Source organism: Bos indicus x Bos taurus, chromosome 8 (genome assembly GCF_003369695.1).
Source record: "Bos indicus x Bos taurus breed Angus x Brahman F1 hybrid chromosome 8, Bos_hybrid_MaternalHap_v2.0, whole genome shotgun sequence".
In the NCBI taxonomy this organism is placed as follows: domain Eukaryota; kingdom Metazoa; phylum Chordata; class Mammalia; order Artiodactyla; family Bovidae; genus Bos; species Bos indicus x Bos taurus.
The window spans coordinates 84,507,060-84,524,199 of record NC_040083.1 but is presented as its reverse complement, the minus strand read 5'-3'; the positions used below and the strand labels follow the sequence as shown (position 1 = coordinate 84,524,199).

At 48.1% G+C, this 17,140-nt stretch overlaps 1 pseudogene; it reads left to right on the top strand.

The window, feature by feature from the left end:
• The first annotated feature begins 8,826 nt into the window (after window positions 1–8,826).
• LOC113897482 lies at window positions 8,827–10,674 on the top strand (annotated as a pseudogene).
• The last annotated feature ends 6,466 nt before the right edge of the window (window positions 10,675–17,140 follow it).

The following is a 17,140-nucleotide window of genomic DNA, read 5'->3' as shown; positions in this document are numbered from 1 at the left end:
ATTTATTTAACTTTACTCAGCTTGGCTCATACCAGATGCTACATTATATATCCTTGTTGGTTCAGTCCAGAGAACACGGCTTTAGCCCTCAGATATCCTGAATGTGCAAGTGTTTGAAATCCTCTCCCTATGACCCTGCTGTGAAGTGAGCCTGCCTCCAGGTGTGGGAGATGCTGTCAGCCCTCAGTCTCCCATCAGGGACCACCCCCAAACTGCACAGCTCAGTTCCTGACCCCAGGCTTTTTTTTTTTTTAATGGATTCAACTTTTAGAAATAGTTTATTTCCATTTTATGGTTAAGAGTCTGAAGAAGAACAGCTAAGACCATTCAATGATCATTCCTACCCATTCAGTGGCCTGAGCTGTGGGAGAGCAGATCAGTCTCAGTGGGAACTACTAGGTGGGCGCAGAGGGCACCTGCACACCTTCAGACCAGCCTTCAACCTCAGCAGGAGTTGTGGTAAACTCCGGAGCTGAAGCAGCACATTCACCCCAACCATCATCCTTGGTCACAGCCTGCCCTTCATTCTCAGTCTCTGATGGAAGTAGATGGAGTGTGGCAAAACTCCTGGTTGCACGAAAGAGATGATGCTTGTGTCCACCACCGGAGACCCACTGAACGAGCCCTCTTTTCGTGTCTCAGAGCAGGACTGACTTTGGTTTGTAAAGAAAGAGAGGGTCCGCATGGCTCTAGAGACCTGCATGGATCATGAAATAGGGAAATGGGCAGAAGAAAACACGGGCTATTTTCCATGTGTTCATCTCTCCTAAAGCCCCAGGAATTTGAACCAGGGGTCTTGAGTAACATTGTTGTTGTTCAGTTGCTAAGTCGTGTTCGGCTTTTTGTGACCCCATGAACTGCAGTGTGCCAGGCTTCCCTGTCCTTCACTATCTCCCCAAGTTTGCTCAAACTCATGTCCATTGAGTCAGTGATGCCATCCAACTATCTCATCCTCTGCTGCCCTCTTCTCCTTTTGCCTTCAATCTTTCCCAGCTTCAGAGTCTTTTCTAATGAGTCAATTCTTTGCATCAGGTGGCCAAAGTATTAGAGCTTCAGCTTCAGTCCTTCCAATGAATATTCAGGGTTGATTTCCTTTAGGATTGACTGGTTTGATCTCCTTGCAGTCCAAGGGGCTCTCAAGAATTTCTTCTCCAGCACCACAGTTTGAAAGCATCAATTCCTCCATGCTCAGTCTTCTTTATGGTCCAACTCTCACATCTGTACTTGACTACTGGAAAAACCATAGCTTTGACTATATGAACCTTTGTTGGCAAAATGATGTCTTTGCTTTTTAATACATTCCCTAGATTTGTCATAGCTTTCCTCCCAAGAAGCAAGCATCTTCTAATCTCATGGCTTCAGTCACCATCCACAGTGATTTTGGAGCCCAAGAAAATAAAGTCTGTCACTGTTTCCATTTTTCCCCATCTGTTTGCCATGAAGTGATGGGACCAGATGCCATGATCTTAGTTTTTTGAATGTTGAGTTTTAAGCCAGCTTTTTCACTCTTCTTTTCCACTCTCATCAAGAGGCTTTTTACTTCCTCTTCACTTTCTGCCATAGCATGAGTAGAGTACCCGATAGCCATCGAAAATAGGGGTGAGTCACTGAGCCCAGTGGGTGGTGGGGCCTAAAGTAAGTCATGCTGCTCAAATAATGATAATGATGATGATCCCCAGTGCTGAGCTAAGTTTGCAGGAATTCTCTTGTCTTGCCCCACACTGTCCTAGGGGGCCCTGTTATCAGATGGGAAGCACTAGAGAGGCAGAGTCTTGCCTTAGTTTGTTGAATGCAGGCAGTGCACCTGGAGGTGAACCAGCTCACACCTCACTGTGAGCTGCCTCTCAGCCTGAAACTGCTGCCTTCTAGCCTTTTCAGAACTTTGTGGCCAGTCCCTGCCCATTGACTTTTTGCTAGTTCGAGGGGCTGGTCTTCGGCAAGCTGGTACACGCCTCATCACGCCAGCTCTCTCGCATCCTCTCTTAACACCTCTCTCCATGTGGCCCCTGGAGCTCTAACTCTGCTGGCTCTTCTGTCTCATGCCCATGATCCATCCCACCTCCAGCTCCACCCCATATAGCACTGGGGCTGGGAATCTGTGTTCCATCTCTCCCAGCCTCCAGTGGCTTCAGAAAGGCATTGTCAGAGGAACTGCTGGCAGCAGCAGATTGAAAGGAGCTCCTGTCCCCATCCACTGAACAGGGGGGTATACAGTACTCTCCATCAGACTTCTTTTGGTCCCCAGAGCTGGTCACTTGGCTCCACTCCTCTCCTAGGGAGCAGCCAGAGCACAGAAGAGCCCCCTTCCACACTCCCAATCCCCGAGGCTGAGCATCCCCTGAGGTGGCCACCCGTCTAAGCTCCACAGCTTCCTTCTGTCCATACTCAGAGTATGCACTGCTGTCTGGGTTTCAGTGGGAGCAGAGTCCCCAGTGTGCTCAATCAGCCTGCCAACACCTGGTATCTAAGCCCTAGGATTGAATGGATGCTCCGCCCAGTCTCAGCCTCAGCTCTCTCCTCAACTCTCAACTCTTGAGGGATCTGTCTTAATGGGCAGGCTGAGGAGTGAGAGGTGGTGGTTTAGTCACTAAATCATGTCCAACACTTGCAACCCCATGGACTGTAGCCTGCCAGGCTCCACTATCCCTGGGATTTTCCAGGCAAGAATACTGGAATGGATTACCATTTCCTTCTCAGGGGATCTTCCTGACCCAGGGATCAAATTCTGGTCTCCTGCATTGCAGTCAGATTCTTTACCGACTGAGCTGACCCTCCCTCAATTCTAGCTTGACCCCAACCACATCAGTCTACTGCCCTCTAGGGATGCCAAATCCCAGTTAAGGCCCCAAATTCTGGGCCGTATTCTATTAGTCCTAATGGCTCATGCCAGCCCTTGCTTACCATGGCCCCACGGCCTCTCTTATCCTGTTGCCCAAATGGATCCACTGAGCAGGCTAGCACAAGCTTCCTGGAAAGCAGTTCATAGTTGGAGCAAGAATGTAAAAAAATGTTTATACCCTTTAAGTCAGTAATTCCCTTTTGGGGAATTTATACAAATGAAGTGACCAGCTATGCAGATAGTGGAGCATAAAGATGTTCACTGAAGGGTTGTTTATAATAAGCATTAGGAATAATGTAAATTTTCAGCAATTGGAAAATGGCTCAGTAAACTGTATTATTCCGACATAATCAAATATGACGAAGCCATTTAAATACTCTTGGAGTTTTATAATCAAGCAGGAAGTGATTAGAGATAATTTGAAGTGACAAGGTACTGGAGAAAAACCAGAAGAGAACACACCAAAATGTCAGCAGTAGATGGTTTTGCTTTTGTGTGTTTTCCTGCACTTTGGACAAGAGGCAGCTTCGCTTAATGTGTGGCCCATGTCTTTGGAAAAGGGGGCGCACTGATTCAGCACGGGTCTGGAAGCCTGGATCTGATTCGAATCCTGGCACCATCTGTTGGCCATGAACTGCAACTCACTAATTAATGTCTCTGAACTCCAGTTTCCTGATTAGTCACAGGGTGGTAGCAGCACCCAGTTCCTGGGGTTGTGACAGAATCACTAAATGAATCCCCAGGGGTTCTAGCAGGCCAGTAGGACTGAAACATGGTAGCCATCCTGGACTCTGACCACCTCCTACCTTGCCACCTGTCTCCTTGCTGGTGGGACCTGACACAGAGAAAAATGGCCCCTGATTCAAGAGAGCCATTGAATCCCTACTTCCCCAGGGGGACGTGGAGGTTGGATGTCTTAGCAATTTGCTTAGGACCACAGAGCTAGTGTGGAGAAGGCAATGGCACCCCACTCCAGTACTCTTGCCTGGAAAATCCCATGGACGGAGGGGCCTGGTGGACTGCAGTCCATGGGGTCGCTAGGAGTCAGACACGACTGAGAGACTTCACTTTCACTTTTCACTTTCATGCATTGGAGAAGGAAATGGCAACCCACTCCAGTGTTCTTGCCTGGAGAATCCCAGGGACGGGAGAGCCTGGTGGGCTGCCGTCTATGGGGTTGCACAGAGCCAGACACGACTGAAACAACTTAGCAGCAACAGAGCTAGCGAGGAGGGAGGGCAGACATGTGGGCTCGTTTGGACAGAGCAGAGAGAAGGAGCGTGGAGAGCCAGGTGCCACAAGGCCTTGGCTGGAGTCCTCAGACCAGAGCCAGGCCACCGTCTAGGACAGGTTCTGACAAGTGGCCGAGGTGGGCTATGCCACTATGTTTCACAGGGGTTGCACTCACCCGGAGTTTTCTCTTTACATTCAGTGGGCCCGATCAGCCCCCATGAGCTCTCAGGGGAGACACATAATTCTCCATGTGATGCAAAAGAGGCTTTTTCCACTGGCTGGAAACTTGGCCTACTTGACTTGGGGTTTTCCAGCTGACCCAGTTCAAATCGCAATACCTGCCCCTGGGAATGCCTGTTCATTCAGAATGAAAAGGTGTCCAGGTCATATAATATATCATCACCAAACACCCGTTGAGCCCTCTAGAGAAGTCTCATCCCATTGAGGCCTCAAATTCTGGCCTTTCTCCTGCTAGTCCTGTTGGCGCATGCCAGCCCTTGCTTGCTGTGGATCTACTGCCTCTGTTTCATCCTGCTGCCCAAACGGATTCACTGGTGGCCAGGCCTAGTGCACACTTTGGAAAATGACCACATCATAAGAGGATGATGCCTGTCTTTCAGCTATGCTTCCTTCTCTGTTGGCTTCACATACAGTCTGACTCTTCCTGGAGGAGCACCCATGCCCACCAGTAGCTCCACATTGACATTTCCAGTGTTTCCCTCCACAGCTCTAGGAAAGCCTTGGAGATGGATGTCTTTAGCTGAGAGGTCACGTGTTCATCCCTGAACCACCCCTGGGGACGGGGCTGGGATGTTCTGACTGGGCACATGTCCCCCTTTGGTCCAAAGACTGGATGTGGGAAGAGGGCTTGTTCCAAAATAAGGAGGAAGCATCCCACTTACACCCTGACCTTGACCTTGACCTTGGGAAAGGAGGCATGGCTCCTCTTTGAATGTCTGCACCAACCCCAGGGAGCCCCATTCATTCTTCTTGTACTTGTGGCTTCAATTTGCTCATCTACTGAATGGCTCACCTCATCAGACCATGGGAGAATGGGAGGGCCCTAAACAACCTGGCACACAGTAGGTGCTCATTAAACATTAATGCCACCCTCCTAGGCTCAACATTCTGCACACACCTGCCAAGGGAATGGGTCACAACCTCTGAGGCCATTGAGCTGCAACATGTTTTTCTATAAGGTTTCATGTGAACTACACATCCAGGAATGAAGTCACTGATCAATAAACCACAGCAGTGACTCCAGTACTTGTTGGTCCTAGAGATAGAACTGCCATTTTACAAGGTAACTGGGCAGGCACCAACAGCCAGAATCACACTCCACTTTGAATAAAGACCTGAACTCTAACTGGCATTAGTAGATACTTCAGGCAGCCTCAGGCCCTGGGGTGGTTTTTACATCAACATCACAGGGACAGACAGGCAGGAGCTGAGCCCTGGACACCGTGGGGTAAGGATGTGGGGTATAGTGTGCTGCGTGGGGCTTGACGTGGTTCTGGTCTGTCTGTGAGGATGTGAGTTGTGGGAGGGCTAGTGGGCAGGGTGCCTTGGCTCTGAAGCTGAGGGGCAGAGGCCAACACAGACACCAGCAAGAGCAAAGTAGGGCTTTTAACAGGAGGAGACACCAAGGCTCGAAGAGGAAAGGGGAGCTGCCCAAGAGCACGCAGTGATCAGGCTATAGAACCAGGCCTCCAGGGTCAAAAGAGGCCCTGTCTCTTGCTGGAGAGAGCTTTAAGTGATCATTTATTAGATGTGTGTGTTTGCATGTGTGTATTGGTTGTGGGGAGGCCTTCCAGACACAAGAGCAAAAGGGGGCAGGGCAGGGAGGAGAGATCAGAGATTTAAAAAAGAAAGATAACATTGACCAAATTTTTAAATATTAAGAAACAAGATCTAAAGGCAGCCATTCCCTTGAGAAAAAAGACTCACAGCAGATATAAAGGGCAAGGAGAGTTATCATTAATATACAGAAATTCACATGAGTCAATACGTGTTCAGTATTAGCGGAAAAAAGCCAAATTCCCCAAAGAAAAGAGGACGAAAGTCATGCCAACAAGCACAGAAAGTCTCGGAACGTATAGAACCACAGTTTTGTCTCACCAGGAACTGTCAGAAGGCAAGTAAAACAAACTGGCATCTTCATGTGGAGATTAGCAGTCCTGGTTTAATAATAAGGCCCGGTGCTGGCAGAGGGGAGCAGACAGGCAAGCTGTGAGCAAGTAGTCAGTCCCAGCCTTTCGGGAAAGCAGCTTGGAAAAGCCTCACACTTATTTCTTACTCTGATTCACTTTTGGCATCTACCCTGAGGAAAGCAAAGATTTAGACCTAGAGTAGTTTATCTCAGAGTTACTATACATACCAAAAAATTGGAAATGACAAGGTTCCAGGGGGAGGCCTGGGTAACCCTTCGTTGTCCTAAACCAAGGAGTTTGTGATAATTTGTTACTGCAGCAATGTAGACTGATACACTCCACACTGGATTCCTGGCACAAGAAAGCTTGACGTATTCTGCAAGCTCAAGGAACAATTGTTAAAACAGCCAATAAAGGAATAATCTCAAAGAAAATACACCAGATATTTTTTCTATCTGGGCTTCCCCGGTGACTCACCTGGTAAAGAACCCGCCTGCAATGTGGGAGACCTGGGTTTGATCCCCAGGTTGGGAAGGTCCCCTGGAGAAGAGAACAGCTACCCACTCCAGTATTCTGGCCTGGAGAATTCCTTGGACACTATAGTCCATGGGGTCGCAAAGGATGGGACACAGCTGAGCGACCTTCACTTTCACTTTTATTTCTATCTGGGTGAATTCCATTTTTTGTTTTCACGCTTTTCTAGTATTTTCAAATGGCAGTCATGGCTGTCCCACAGCTTGTACCGTGCACTCGCCTGCTTGGCCAACCCTGAACCAGCTGCTTGGTCAGAAGTTCATGCATTCATAATTGTGACAGATTTTGGCAAACTGTTCTCAGGAGAGGTTGTACCAATTTACACTCCCACCAGTGTTGTCGGCTTGCCCACAGAGCACATTAATTGACTTTTGCATTAGGAGAAATGCTATATCCCCCCAAGGATTTAATTTCCATGTCTCCCGTCACTTGTGAACTCAGCCTCTGCCCATGGGTTCGAACCAGCTTTCTTTCCTTTGAACTGTCCTCATAGGGGCTGACCTCTCCCTGCCCTGCTGACATCCAGACCACCTTCGCTCAGCTTTTGAGTGACTGGTTCCATCTCCTTTGTCAGCCCTAGGCTCAGAAGTCACCTCCACAGAGGGGTGAGGTCCCTGAGGGGCCTATAGCCCTGCCTGATGTGGGGCCACCTTCGGAGCATCTGCTTCTCTGCAACAGGCACTCAGGTCGCAGCCCAGAGCCCCTGCTCTTCTGGTCTGGCAGCCCCCTTGCCCCAGCAGGGCCTGAGCCAGTTGGTCTGTGCTAACTGACCCATCTCACTCCTCTGGGCTTCCCATGGAGCAAGGCCTTTAACCTCAAGATGAAGGCCCCTATGGTGGCCATCAGAAGTGTGGCTTGGACTCAGGTCCAACCCCTTGGCCACCCTAGGCCACACCAGCCTGCGGGAGAGACGCCTAGGCTGGGGGGGGGGGTGCAATAAGCTCATCCCCTGGGCCTTAGTTTCCTATCTGCCAACCGGCAAGGTCACCGTTAGGGTGACAGAGCAGACATCTGCAGTGCTTCCAGTGGGCAGCCTAGGCACAGGAGGAGTGGTCACTGCAGCTCTAGGCAGCTGAGGGTGTGTGCCCTGAGCTCTCCATCCTTCTCCAGATAATGCTGGGCTGGATCAGCATCTCTGTTCCCAGGGCCCACTTTGCCTGTGCCACAGCTGGGGTGGAGGCTGTTTGTTGGACTGATCAATTAGTGCATGCCTGGTCCCTGCCAGCCAGACCCCTGACCCTGGGGTCCCCACGCTTGTCTGCAGCCCATGCCTGATTCTGATTGTAGAGGCCAGTGCCCCCCACACCACATGGACCAAGGGCGGTGGGCAGTGCTAACTGGAGTCCAGGGTGTTCTCAGAATGGCACTTGGGGAAGGGCCAGCATGACCCAGGGCTGCACAGGGACCTCTGTTCACAAAGCACCAGCATTCATTCACGGGGGCCTGAGGACAGGGTCAGTAGTTTCCCTGGGAGGACCAAGCCTGCAGCCTCACACCCTCATCTTCTTTCACAAGAATTTAACACAAATGGCGTGAGGCCCTGCAGACACAGGTGGAGGCAGCCAGGAGGCTCAGTGGCCTTAAGCAGGTGGTGGTGCCGCTCTCCAACCTTGGTTTCCCCACTTGCGAGGAGAGGAGGACAGCCAGATGTGAATGAACAGCCAGAGTGAATGAACGTGGTAGTCTCTGCTCAAAGGATTGGAGGATGGAAATAAGGGAAGGAGGGAAGAAGGTAGGAATACAGAGAAGGAGGGAAGGGAGAAGGTGGAAGAAAGGAGGGAGGGAAGGGAGGAAAGATGAATAGGCAAAAAGACAGGATCACAATCTGCTAAGGATAAACTAGAAAGTTGCCCCCATATGGTCAGCTGGGAAACCCTGGACAGATTTTCTGATCTCTCTGAGCTCTCCTTTGTTGACCTGCAGGATGGAAACCATAATAATAGAGGGGAAGACAGCTTGTCCTGCATCCCCAACACCTGGAGCTCCCAGATCCTACTGTTCTGGTACTTTTCTTGGCTCTGCTCTTTTGAAAGCATACCATGTCCAGCACGCGGTCATGGTCAGCCCATGATGAACACTCTGCTGCACTGGGTTTCTCAGGGTGGGGAGTTGCTGCCTCTGTCTGACTTCACTCTAACCTCACCTCAGGTGCCAGAGGTAAGATGTCATCACAGGCAACTAGGCAAAATTCTGAAGTCATGACAAGGATATACCTTTCAGCGGTTTCTTCGCAGCTGATAGTAGCTGAAAGTGAAAAGTTGCTCAGTCATGTCCGACTCTCTGTGACCCCATGGACTGTAGCCCATAGGCTCCTCTGTCTATGGGATTTCCCAGGTAAGAATACTGGAGCAGGTTGTCATCCTCTTCTCCAGGGGATCTTCCCAACCCAGGGATTGAACCAAGGTCTCCTGCACAGGAGGCAGATTCTTTACCATCTGAGCAAATAGGGAAGCCAATTGTAAAACAGTGTTTATTTGTTAGTTAAATAAAGTAGTCTACTCTGAGGTACTGTTTGTAACTCTGGAGATCTTTTTTAAACGCATTTGTGTTGTGAGTAACACAGAAAATCAACATCGTCTGGTCCAGCCTCCAGCTGGTACAAGAAGCCCCTCCCCAGGACCTGAGGGGTGTCAGCCAGCTCTGCTGGCATCTCTCCAGGATGGGAACACATGGCCTTCAAGATGCCAGACAGACCACAGACCTGAAGCTCCTGTGCTGTAGCTGCCCTGGGACAGCCAAGCAGGGTCCCAGGGATGGTGAATACCCCCACCCCACCAGTACAGCCTGGCCCCCAGCTGTGCTTCTGTCTGCCACACTGCAGTTTTCCATCACATCTCCCAACTGTGCTCTAGAGAAGGAATCACAGAATCACAGGGTGAAATGAATGTGGATATGAATTTGACAGAAAGCTGAAATTGTCTGGAAACTGCCCCCCACCCTCTGGGTTTCCTGCCTCCCCCGCCCCAGGGGACAGGATGGGAGGAGGCCAGAGTTGCAAGGACATGACCTGCAACTCAGCCACTACATTTCACTCTGACCAAGAAAACCTTTTTTTAAAAAATTGAGACATAATTTGCATGCCATAAAACCCCCCCTTTTAAAGTGTACAATTCAGGGGTTGTTAGTACATTCACGGACTTAGGCAATTATCATGACTAAATCCAGAACGTTCTCATCATCACAAAAGAAGATCTGGCCCTCCCAGCTGAAGCAGGAAGCATGATGGGCTTTTTCTGCCACAACCTACCTCTTCAACTGAACAGATAAAACAGAATTTAGAAACTCGATGTTTGCCTTGAAGACCAAAAAATCAGAAACTGTAAGACTGAAAACAGAGGTAACCCACGACAGTGACCAACCCAAGTTCTTTGAAAAGTTTCTCAGAGATGTTCACTGTTCTTTCAAGATTCTAGATGGACAAGAAGCAATTGACTGGATTCTTGGTTTAGCTGTTAGACTTGGATATGGAGATAATGCTGAAAAATACAATTACTTGGTAACTGATAATGCAAAAAATGCTGACTGTTGCATCAATTAAAAATGCAGAGCCCATGATCAATTTGGATATAAATAATCCTAATTTTAGGGCTGGTGTCCTGGCCCAGGCTACCTTTCAGAGTCAACCCATGGTGATTACCTGGCAGTGCTTCAGACAATTAACATTTTGGTCCAGGAACCTTGACATGGCACGCAGTTGCTAACACAAACCCAACAGAAGAGGGCTTGCCTGCTGCTTAAGACAAGCGTATTCTTGGTTTTAACACAGGAGCTGAGGTTCTTAATGAAGCTGCTCAAACTCTGCACTTGGTGCGTATAGAAGAGCTCAGAGAGCTGCAGACAAAAATTAATGCAGCCACAGTGACTGTTGAAATGATTACTGCTGATCCAAAGACAGACCACAGACTGGGTGGAAGATGAATATTAGAAAGTTCATCTAAAATTAGAATTTTATCATGGCCGCTACCTAGTACACACTGGCATATATATGGAAGCAAATGCTACATTTTCAATGGAAAACTCCCAGAAATTTGATTATGTTCTGGAAAGCAACCACCGTTGCTTTTTCTTTAATAAAGTTTGGGAAAGAAGAAAACAAAAAATAGATCCTGTACCCAACAGGCAATCAGCCCCCACGCAGGGCCCCCACACCCCGACAACCATGAATCTGACTCTGAATCTGCCTATTTTTTTTTTTTTTTTGAATCTGCCTATTCAGGACATTTCATATGAATAGAATCATAACATATGTGACCTTTTGTGTCTGGCTTCCTGCACTCGGCGTGTTTTCTAGGTTCATTCACATTGTAGCATGCACCATAGCTTCACCCTTCTATAGCTGATTAATAGTCCATTGTTTGAATACACCACATTTTGTTTAATCCATCATCCAATCGTGTACACTTGGGTTGTTTCTGGTTTTTGACCATTATGAACAATCATGTACATGTTTTTGTATTGGCCTTGCTGGATCCTAAGGTAATTCTATGTTCACTGTTTGAAGAACCACCAAACTGTTTTCCACAGTGGCTGTATCATTTTGCTTTTCCACTAGCAAGGTATGAGAGCTCCAATTTCTCCGTATCCTGATCAACACTTAATGTCCGTGTTTTTCTATTCTATCCATCCCAATGGGTGTGAGGGGGTACCTCATTGTGGTTTTGATTAACAGTTGTGATGTTGAGCATCTTTTCACGTGTTTATTGGCCATTTATATATCTTCTTGGGAGAAATGTCTTTTCAAGACCTTTGCCAGTTCTTGAATTGTGTTGTTTGTCTTTTTGTGGTTGACTTTTATGACATCTCTACATATTCTGGACACTGGATCCTTGTGAGATCTGTGACTTGCCAGTATTTTCTCCCATTCTGTGGATGGTCTTTTCACTACTTCGATAGTGTCCTTTGATTCCAAAAGTGTTTAATTTTGATGAAATTGATCTATTTTTCCCTTAATGTGTCTGTGCCCAACAAAATCTTTGACTAAACTCCCCACACTCCTCAGACCAAGGCCTGTGCCCTCTCTCCCTGCTCAGTCTCCTGGACAGCTGGTCCTTTCTTAGATTCTGGTGTGCTGCGCCCCCTGGTGGCGCTTGGCCATTCAGGATGGGTGCGCAACTCAGGCAGGGATGCACAATCAGGCTCCAGGGGCATCGACGTTAGATTTGACAAAGCACCATCTGTACTCAAGGAAACCTTTCTCTGGGAAGAAAGAAAGAGGAAAACATTTCTGCTTCCCAATCCCAGACACAGCCGACCACTGGCCGTCTCTCTTTGTACTCTGCCTACTACACTGTGAGGTGGGGATTCCAGTTCCCTTTCTAATAGGGGAGGAAGCTGAGGTTTGGCTAAGTGCAGTAAGTGCCCAGGGTCCAGAGTTACTGATGGAGATGCTGCCTGCTAAGTTGCTTCATTCATGTTCAACTCTTTGAGATGGACTGTAGCCCGCCAGGCTCCTCCGTCCATGGGATTCTCCAGGCAAGAATTCTGGAGTGAATTGCCATGCCGTCCTCCAAGGGACCTTCCTGATGCAGGGATCAAACTCGCATCTCTTGTGTCCAACTGCATCTGCAAGTGTGTTCCTTACCACTAGCGCCACCTGGGAGATGACGAGCTGACCCTTCACTTATTCACTCAACAAACATTTGTGAGGATGCCGCCTCACACAGACATTAGCTGAACACTGGCCAACTCAGCAAGGACAGACGAAACAGCCTTAATGCCACAGGAAAGTACAGGCCAGGCCCCCAGGCCCCCCTGATTGCTGACTGAAGAAACCCTGGGAGGGAGACGTGAGAGACCTCACTGGTCTCCTGTGAGTGGAACCCGTTGCCCATGGAGCATTCAAGTCCCCCGAGAGCTGGCCAGGAGGCCCCATCACCTGATAGAAAAGTAAAGGAACAGTACAGGAGCAAGAGGGGGACAGGAGGGAGAGGAAGAGTTTTCAACACACATTGTTTTGAATTTCATACTGTGTGATCAGCCTACTTAACAAAAATGTAGATATAAATAAGATTTAAACTTAAACAATGATTAGAACTTATCAGAATTAGTTGTGTGTAACAGAGATGGCTAAGTGCTCTCCACCATCCATTCTCTTCCTCTATCACAGAAACCCTGAACTTTCAGTTAGGAACATGGATGCCTGGAACATAAAGTACATCTCTCGGCTTGCCTTCCATCTAGGTATAGCCACGTGGCTAAGTTCTAACCAAAGATGTGAGTGGAACTGTGCAGAAACTTCTAAGAAGTGTCTTAGAGAGTTCCCTGGTGGTCCAGAGATTAGGACTCAGTGCTCTCATTGCCATGGTCCCAGGTTCAAGTCCTGGTCAGGGAACTAAGATCCTGCAAGTTGCACAATGTGGCCAAAAAAAAAAAAAAGTCTTACAATGTAGGATGCATATTTCTTTCTCTCTTCCTCCTTCCTGCTAGCTGGGATGCAAGCAGGATGGCTGGAATTTAAGCAGCCATCTTGGGCCACATGGTAGAGACTACATATTAAGAACAGCAGGACAGGAAATTAGGAGGAACCTGGGCTTCTGACAGCATGGAACTGCCACACCAGCCCCATCCTGCTTGCCTTAGGACGTCTTCTATGTAATAAGAAAGAATGTCTTTCTTGCTTAAGTAACTGATATTTTGGGGTTTGAGTCATCACAGTTGCACTTGCTCTGAGTGGCACATCATATAAAGTACCTGATAAGCATCTGGCCAATTATAGGCTGAGGATCCAGCCCAGTCACACATGTATGATGCGGGTGGAGGAGAAATGCACCCAGGCCTGGGAGGGAAGCTGACACCGAGAAAACCACAAAATTCCACTGCCCTATCCCAGCCCCGGCCCAGCTGTTGGTCCTTAGTCTCTGAAAGCCAACGCCACCTAACAAGATGACATGTGTTAAGCCACATGCTTTTCTGACTCTATGTTTTGCCAATTGAATTAGATTTTCCTCTGGTTGATATTGGAGTGAGCCTTCATTTCCTGACCATCTGCTGTTTGGGTGGCAGGAAAGTCCTCTGAGTGCCAGAGGAGAAGCAGCCCAGATTGAACGTGCTGCAGGAACACCCCAGGAGCAGAGGGACTGATGGCGGGCTCCCAGGGAGGCCCCCACAGCCACGCCACACTCAGGGACTGCCAGCTCTGAATCTGAGCCTGGGTCCAGAGTCCTTCCTGCTCCGGACACTGGTAATATAATTCAGTTTAAAAAGGAAGAAAATTTTGACACGTGAAACATAGTTGAACCTTGAGGACATTGTGCTAACTGAAATAAGCTCGTCATAAAAGGACAGATACTGTACGATTCCACGTGTATAAAGCATCTACAGTCATCAAATTATAAAAACAAAAAGTAGGATGGGGGTGCCAGGGACTAGGGGAAAGAGAATGGAGAATTAGTGTTTTAATGGGGACGGTTTTTGTTTGGAATGATGAAAAAGTTCTAGATCTTTTGTACAACAAGGTGGAATCATTTAACACTGCTGAACTTCAAACTTAACAATGATTAAGTGGTTGAAAAACAATTACCTGTATCTATATTGATGGATCTCGCCTCTCACTGATCACAGACCTTGAAGAGTATCTCTGTGACTATATTAATCTGTGTCCAATCAGATGGTAGGGACCACTCGGTGACCTGAACAGGATGTCTAATAGGCCCAGTTAGTAAGCACTGATGAGACCTAAAAGGAAGCCCTAGGAAACCCCAGGACTGAGGGAGGGCACTTGAGGAGGTCAGCTTGGAGGGAGCTGGGCCTCAGTGGAGAAGGCATGCCTGAACCCACTAGTTGGCAGGGAAATCTGCTGGTTTGTGTGGGCCAGGCTGGTCTGCAACCACCACAGCGCAGGCTCTGTGGCTACTGGCCAGGGTGCGTAGCAAATTCGGGGCATCAAGAAGGAGCTGGAGGCCGAGAGTGGGGAATCTGAATCTAGAGGCCTTGGGAAGGTAACCACCAGGGCAGGGCTGCAAGGTCACAGGAATGTCATTTGGGGGGCATGGGCACCAACCATCCTGAATCCCGCACTTCACACCCCCAGGTATCAGAGCTCCATCCTCTTTCCACCCTTCCAGTTCTCTGAACTGGGGGTGCCTGACATTTTGGTCACCAGGAAGGAGAAATGTCCAAGGGTATTCGGAGCTCAGAGGCAATGAACTGATATGCTGACCTTGCGGGTAAAGGGGCCTCCAGGACAGGATGCTAAAAAAAATACCTATTCAAAAAATATAAATTTGTTTTATCTGAATGTACTTATCTGAATAAAATCTGGTAGATTGGACTTCATAAAACTGAAAACTTCTGCTTATCAAATGACATGACTAAGAAAATAATAGGCAAGACACAGATTTGGAAAAAATACCTGTATTTGAAAAAAAATACATGTGGCCATAGTGTGTAAAGAACTCCTTTAAAAGTCAAGGCTAAAAAGATGAATAACCTAAAATTTTAAATGTGCCGAAGACTTTAACAGACACTTCACAAAAGGTGATATACGAATGGCTGGGCCCCTGAAAGTGTGCTAAGTGTCATCAGTGAAGTATCTCCACCAATCATTTTAACATCTAAACATTTAGAAGATAGAAAATAACCAGTGTTAGGGAGGCATGGAGCAACTGGGACTCATGTTTTGCTGGTAAGAAATAGTACAGCCACTTTTAAACTGGTCTGGTGGTTTCTTATAAATATACACAAGAGATTCTCCTCAGTTTGGCCAAGAGAAGTGAAAACATGCTTACACAAGTCCTTACACACTGCACTAAGAGTAGTTCATTCATAACAGCTGCAGACAAGGGCCACCTTGATGACTGTCTGCAGGTGAATGTGAAAACATGCTGGGTGCCCCCGCACTGGGATGGGCTCAGGAGGGAAGAGGGATGGGCTGCTGATACACGAACAGCCCTGATGAATCTCAGAAACATTTTGTGAGTGAAAGAAGCCAGACACGAAATAAATTAATCCATTTATTTGTTTATTCAGAACAGGCAAAGCAGATGAGAACAGGGGTAGCCACTGTAGTGGGGAGAGAGGGCTTGACTGCACACGGGCCTGAGGAAGTTTTTTTGGGGATAGCAGCGTTCTAGACTTGATATTCGTGATGGTCAGTCTGTACAGTTCTCAAAACACATCAGTCTGGACCTCCAAGATGGGTGCTTTCTTGGTGGATGTGAGTAATAGAGTGAAAGTGAAAGTTTAGTCACGCAGTCGTGTCCGACTCTTTGCGACCCCGTGGACTGTAGCCCACCAGGCTCCTCCGTTCACGGGATTTTCCAGGCAAGAGTACTGGAGTGGGTTGCCATTTCCTTCTCCAATGTGAGTAATAATCCATTGCTGAAATCTAAAACATGTCTCACCCTGTCTAGCCCTGTCCATCCCACAGGATGCCATATCCCAGTGGGCCCCTTCTTAGAGGGAGACCCAACCATGCAGAAGAGAAAGGATGAAGACGGTGAGAAGTTTCTGTCTGAAGAGGAGAAGCAGCTCCATGCGATGAATCAGCCAAGGATCAAGCTATGAAATGATATTTCACTCCACTGAGCAAGCACCAGGGCAGTGGACTTACTGCACTGACACCTCCCGAACAGCCATGGTTCCCTTCTCTCTTGTGGACAAAACTCCAGTGAGTAGAGATGATGGTTTGGAACTCAGTCACATCTGGTTGTTAAGAAGACAGGAAGAGGTGGTATCTATTTGGGGATAATCCAGTTAAAATTTGGGGGTTCAGTTACTAAAAATCAAGAGGGAAAGAATGAATACAGCGTGGCAATCTCTGCCCCAGGGACAGCATCTTCAGCCCAGGTGACAGGTGACCAGGCCAGTTCTGTTCCATATTTCCGAGCCTCCCCTGCAATGAGGGGTGGCCCTAAGATTTAAAGGGCAGTCTGCTGGAGAACAGAGAAGGCAATGGCACCCGACTCCAGTACTCTTGCCTGGAAAATCCCATAGACAAAGGAGCCTGGTAGGCTGCAGTCCATGGGGTCTTGAAGAGTCAGACACGACTGAGCGACTTCACTTTCACTTTTCACTTTCATGCATTGGAGAAGGAAATGGCAACCCACTCCAGTGTTCTTGCCTGGAGAATCCCAGGGACAGCAGAGCCTGGTGGGCTGCCGTATGTGGGGTTGCCCAGAGTTGGACATGACTAAAGCGACTTAGTAGTAGTAGTAGCTGCTGGAGAAAGGCAGAACTTTTGCTCATGAAGGGGAACAGATGTGGCTGTTGGTCTTTTCCCTGTTTCTCCCTGGTCTGCACACAGACGTGATACCTGAAGCTGTGGGAGTTAAGTTATGACCATGAGGGAACAAATCCAAGGAGAAGGCCAAGATCATTGCAGAGTTACTGTCCAGACAACATCAAGCTTCTGAGCAAGGCAGCAGCTGTTTGGGTCTGATCTAGT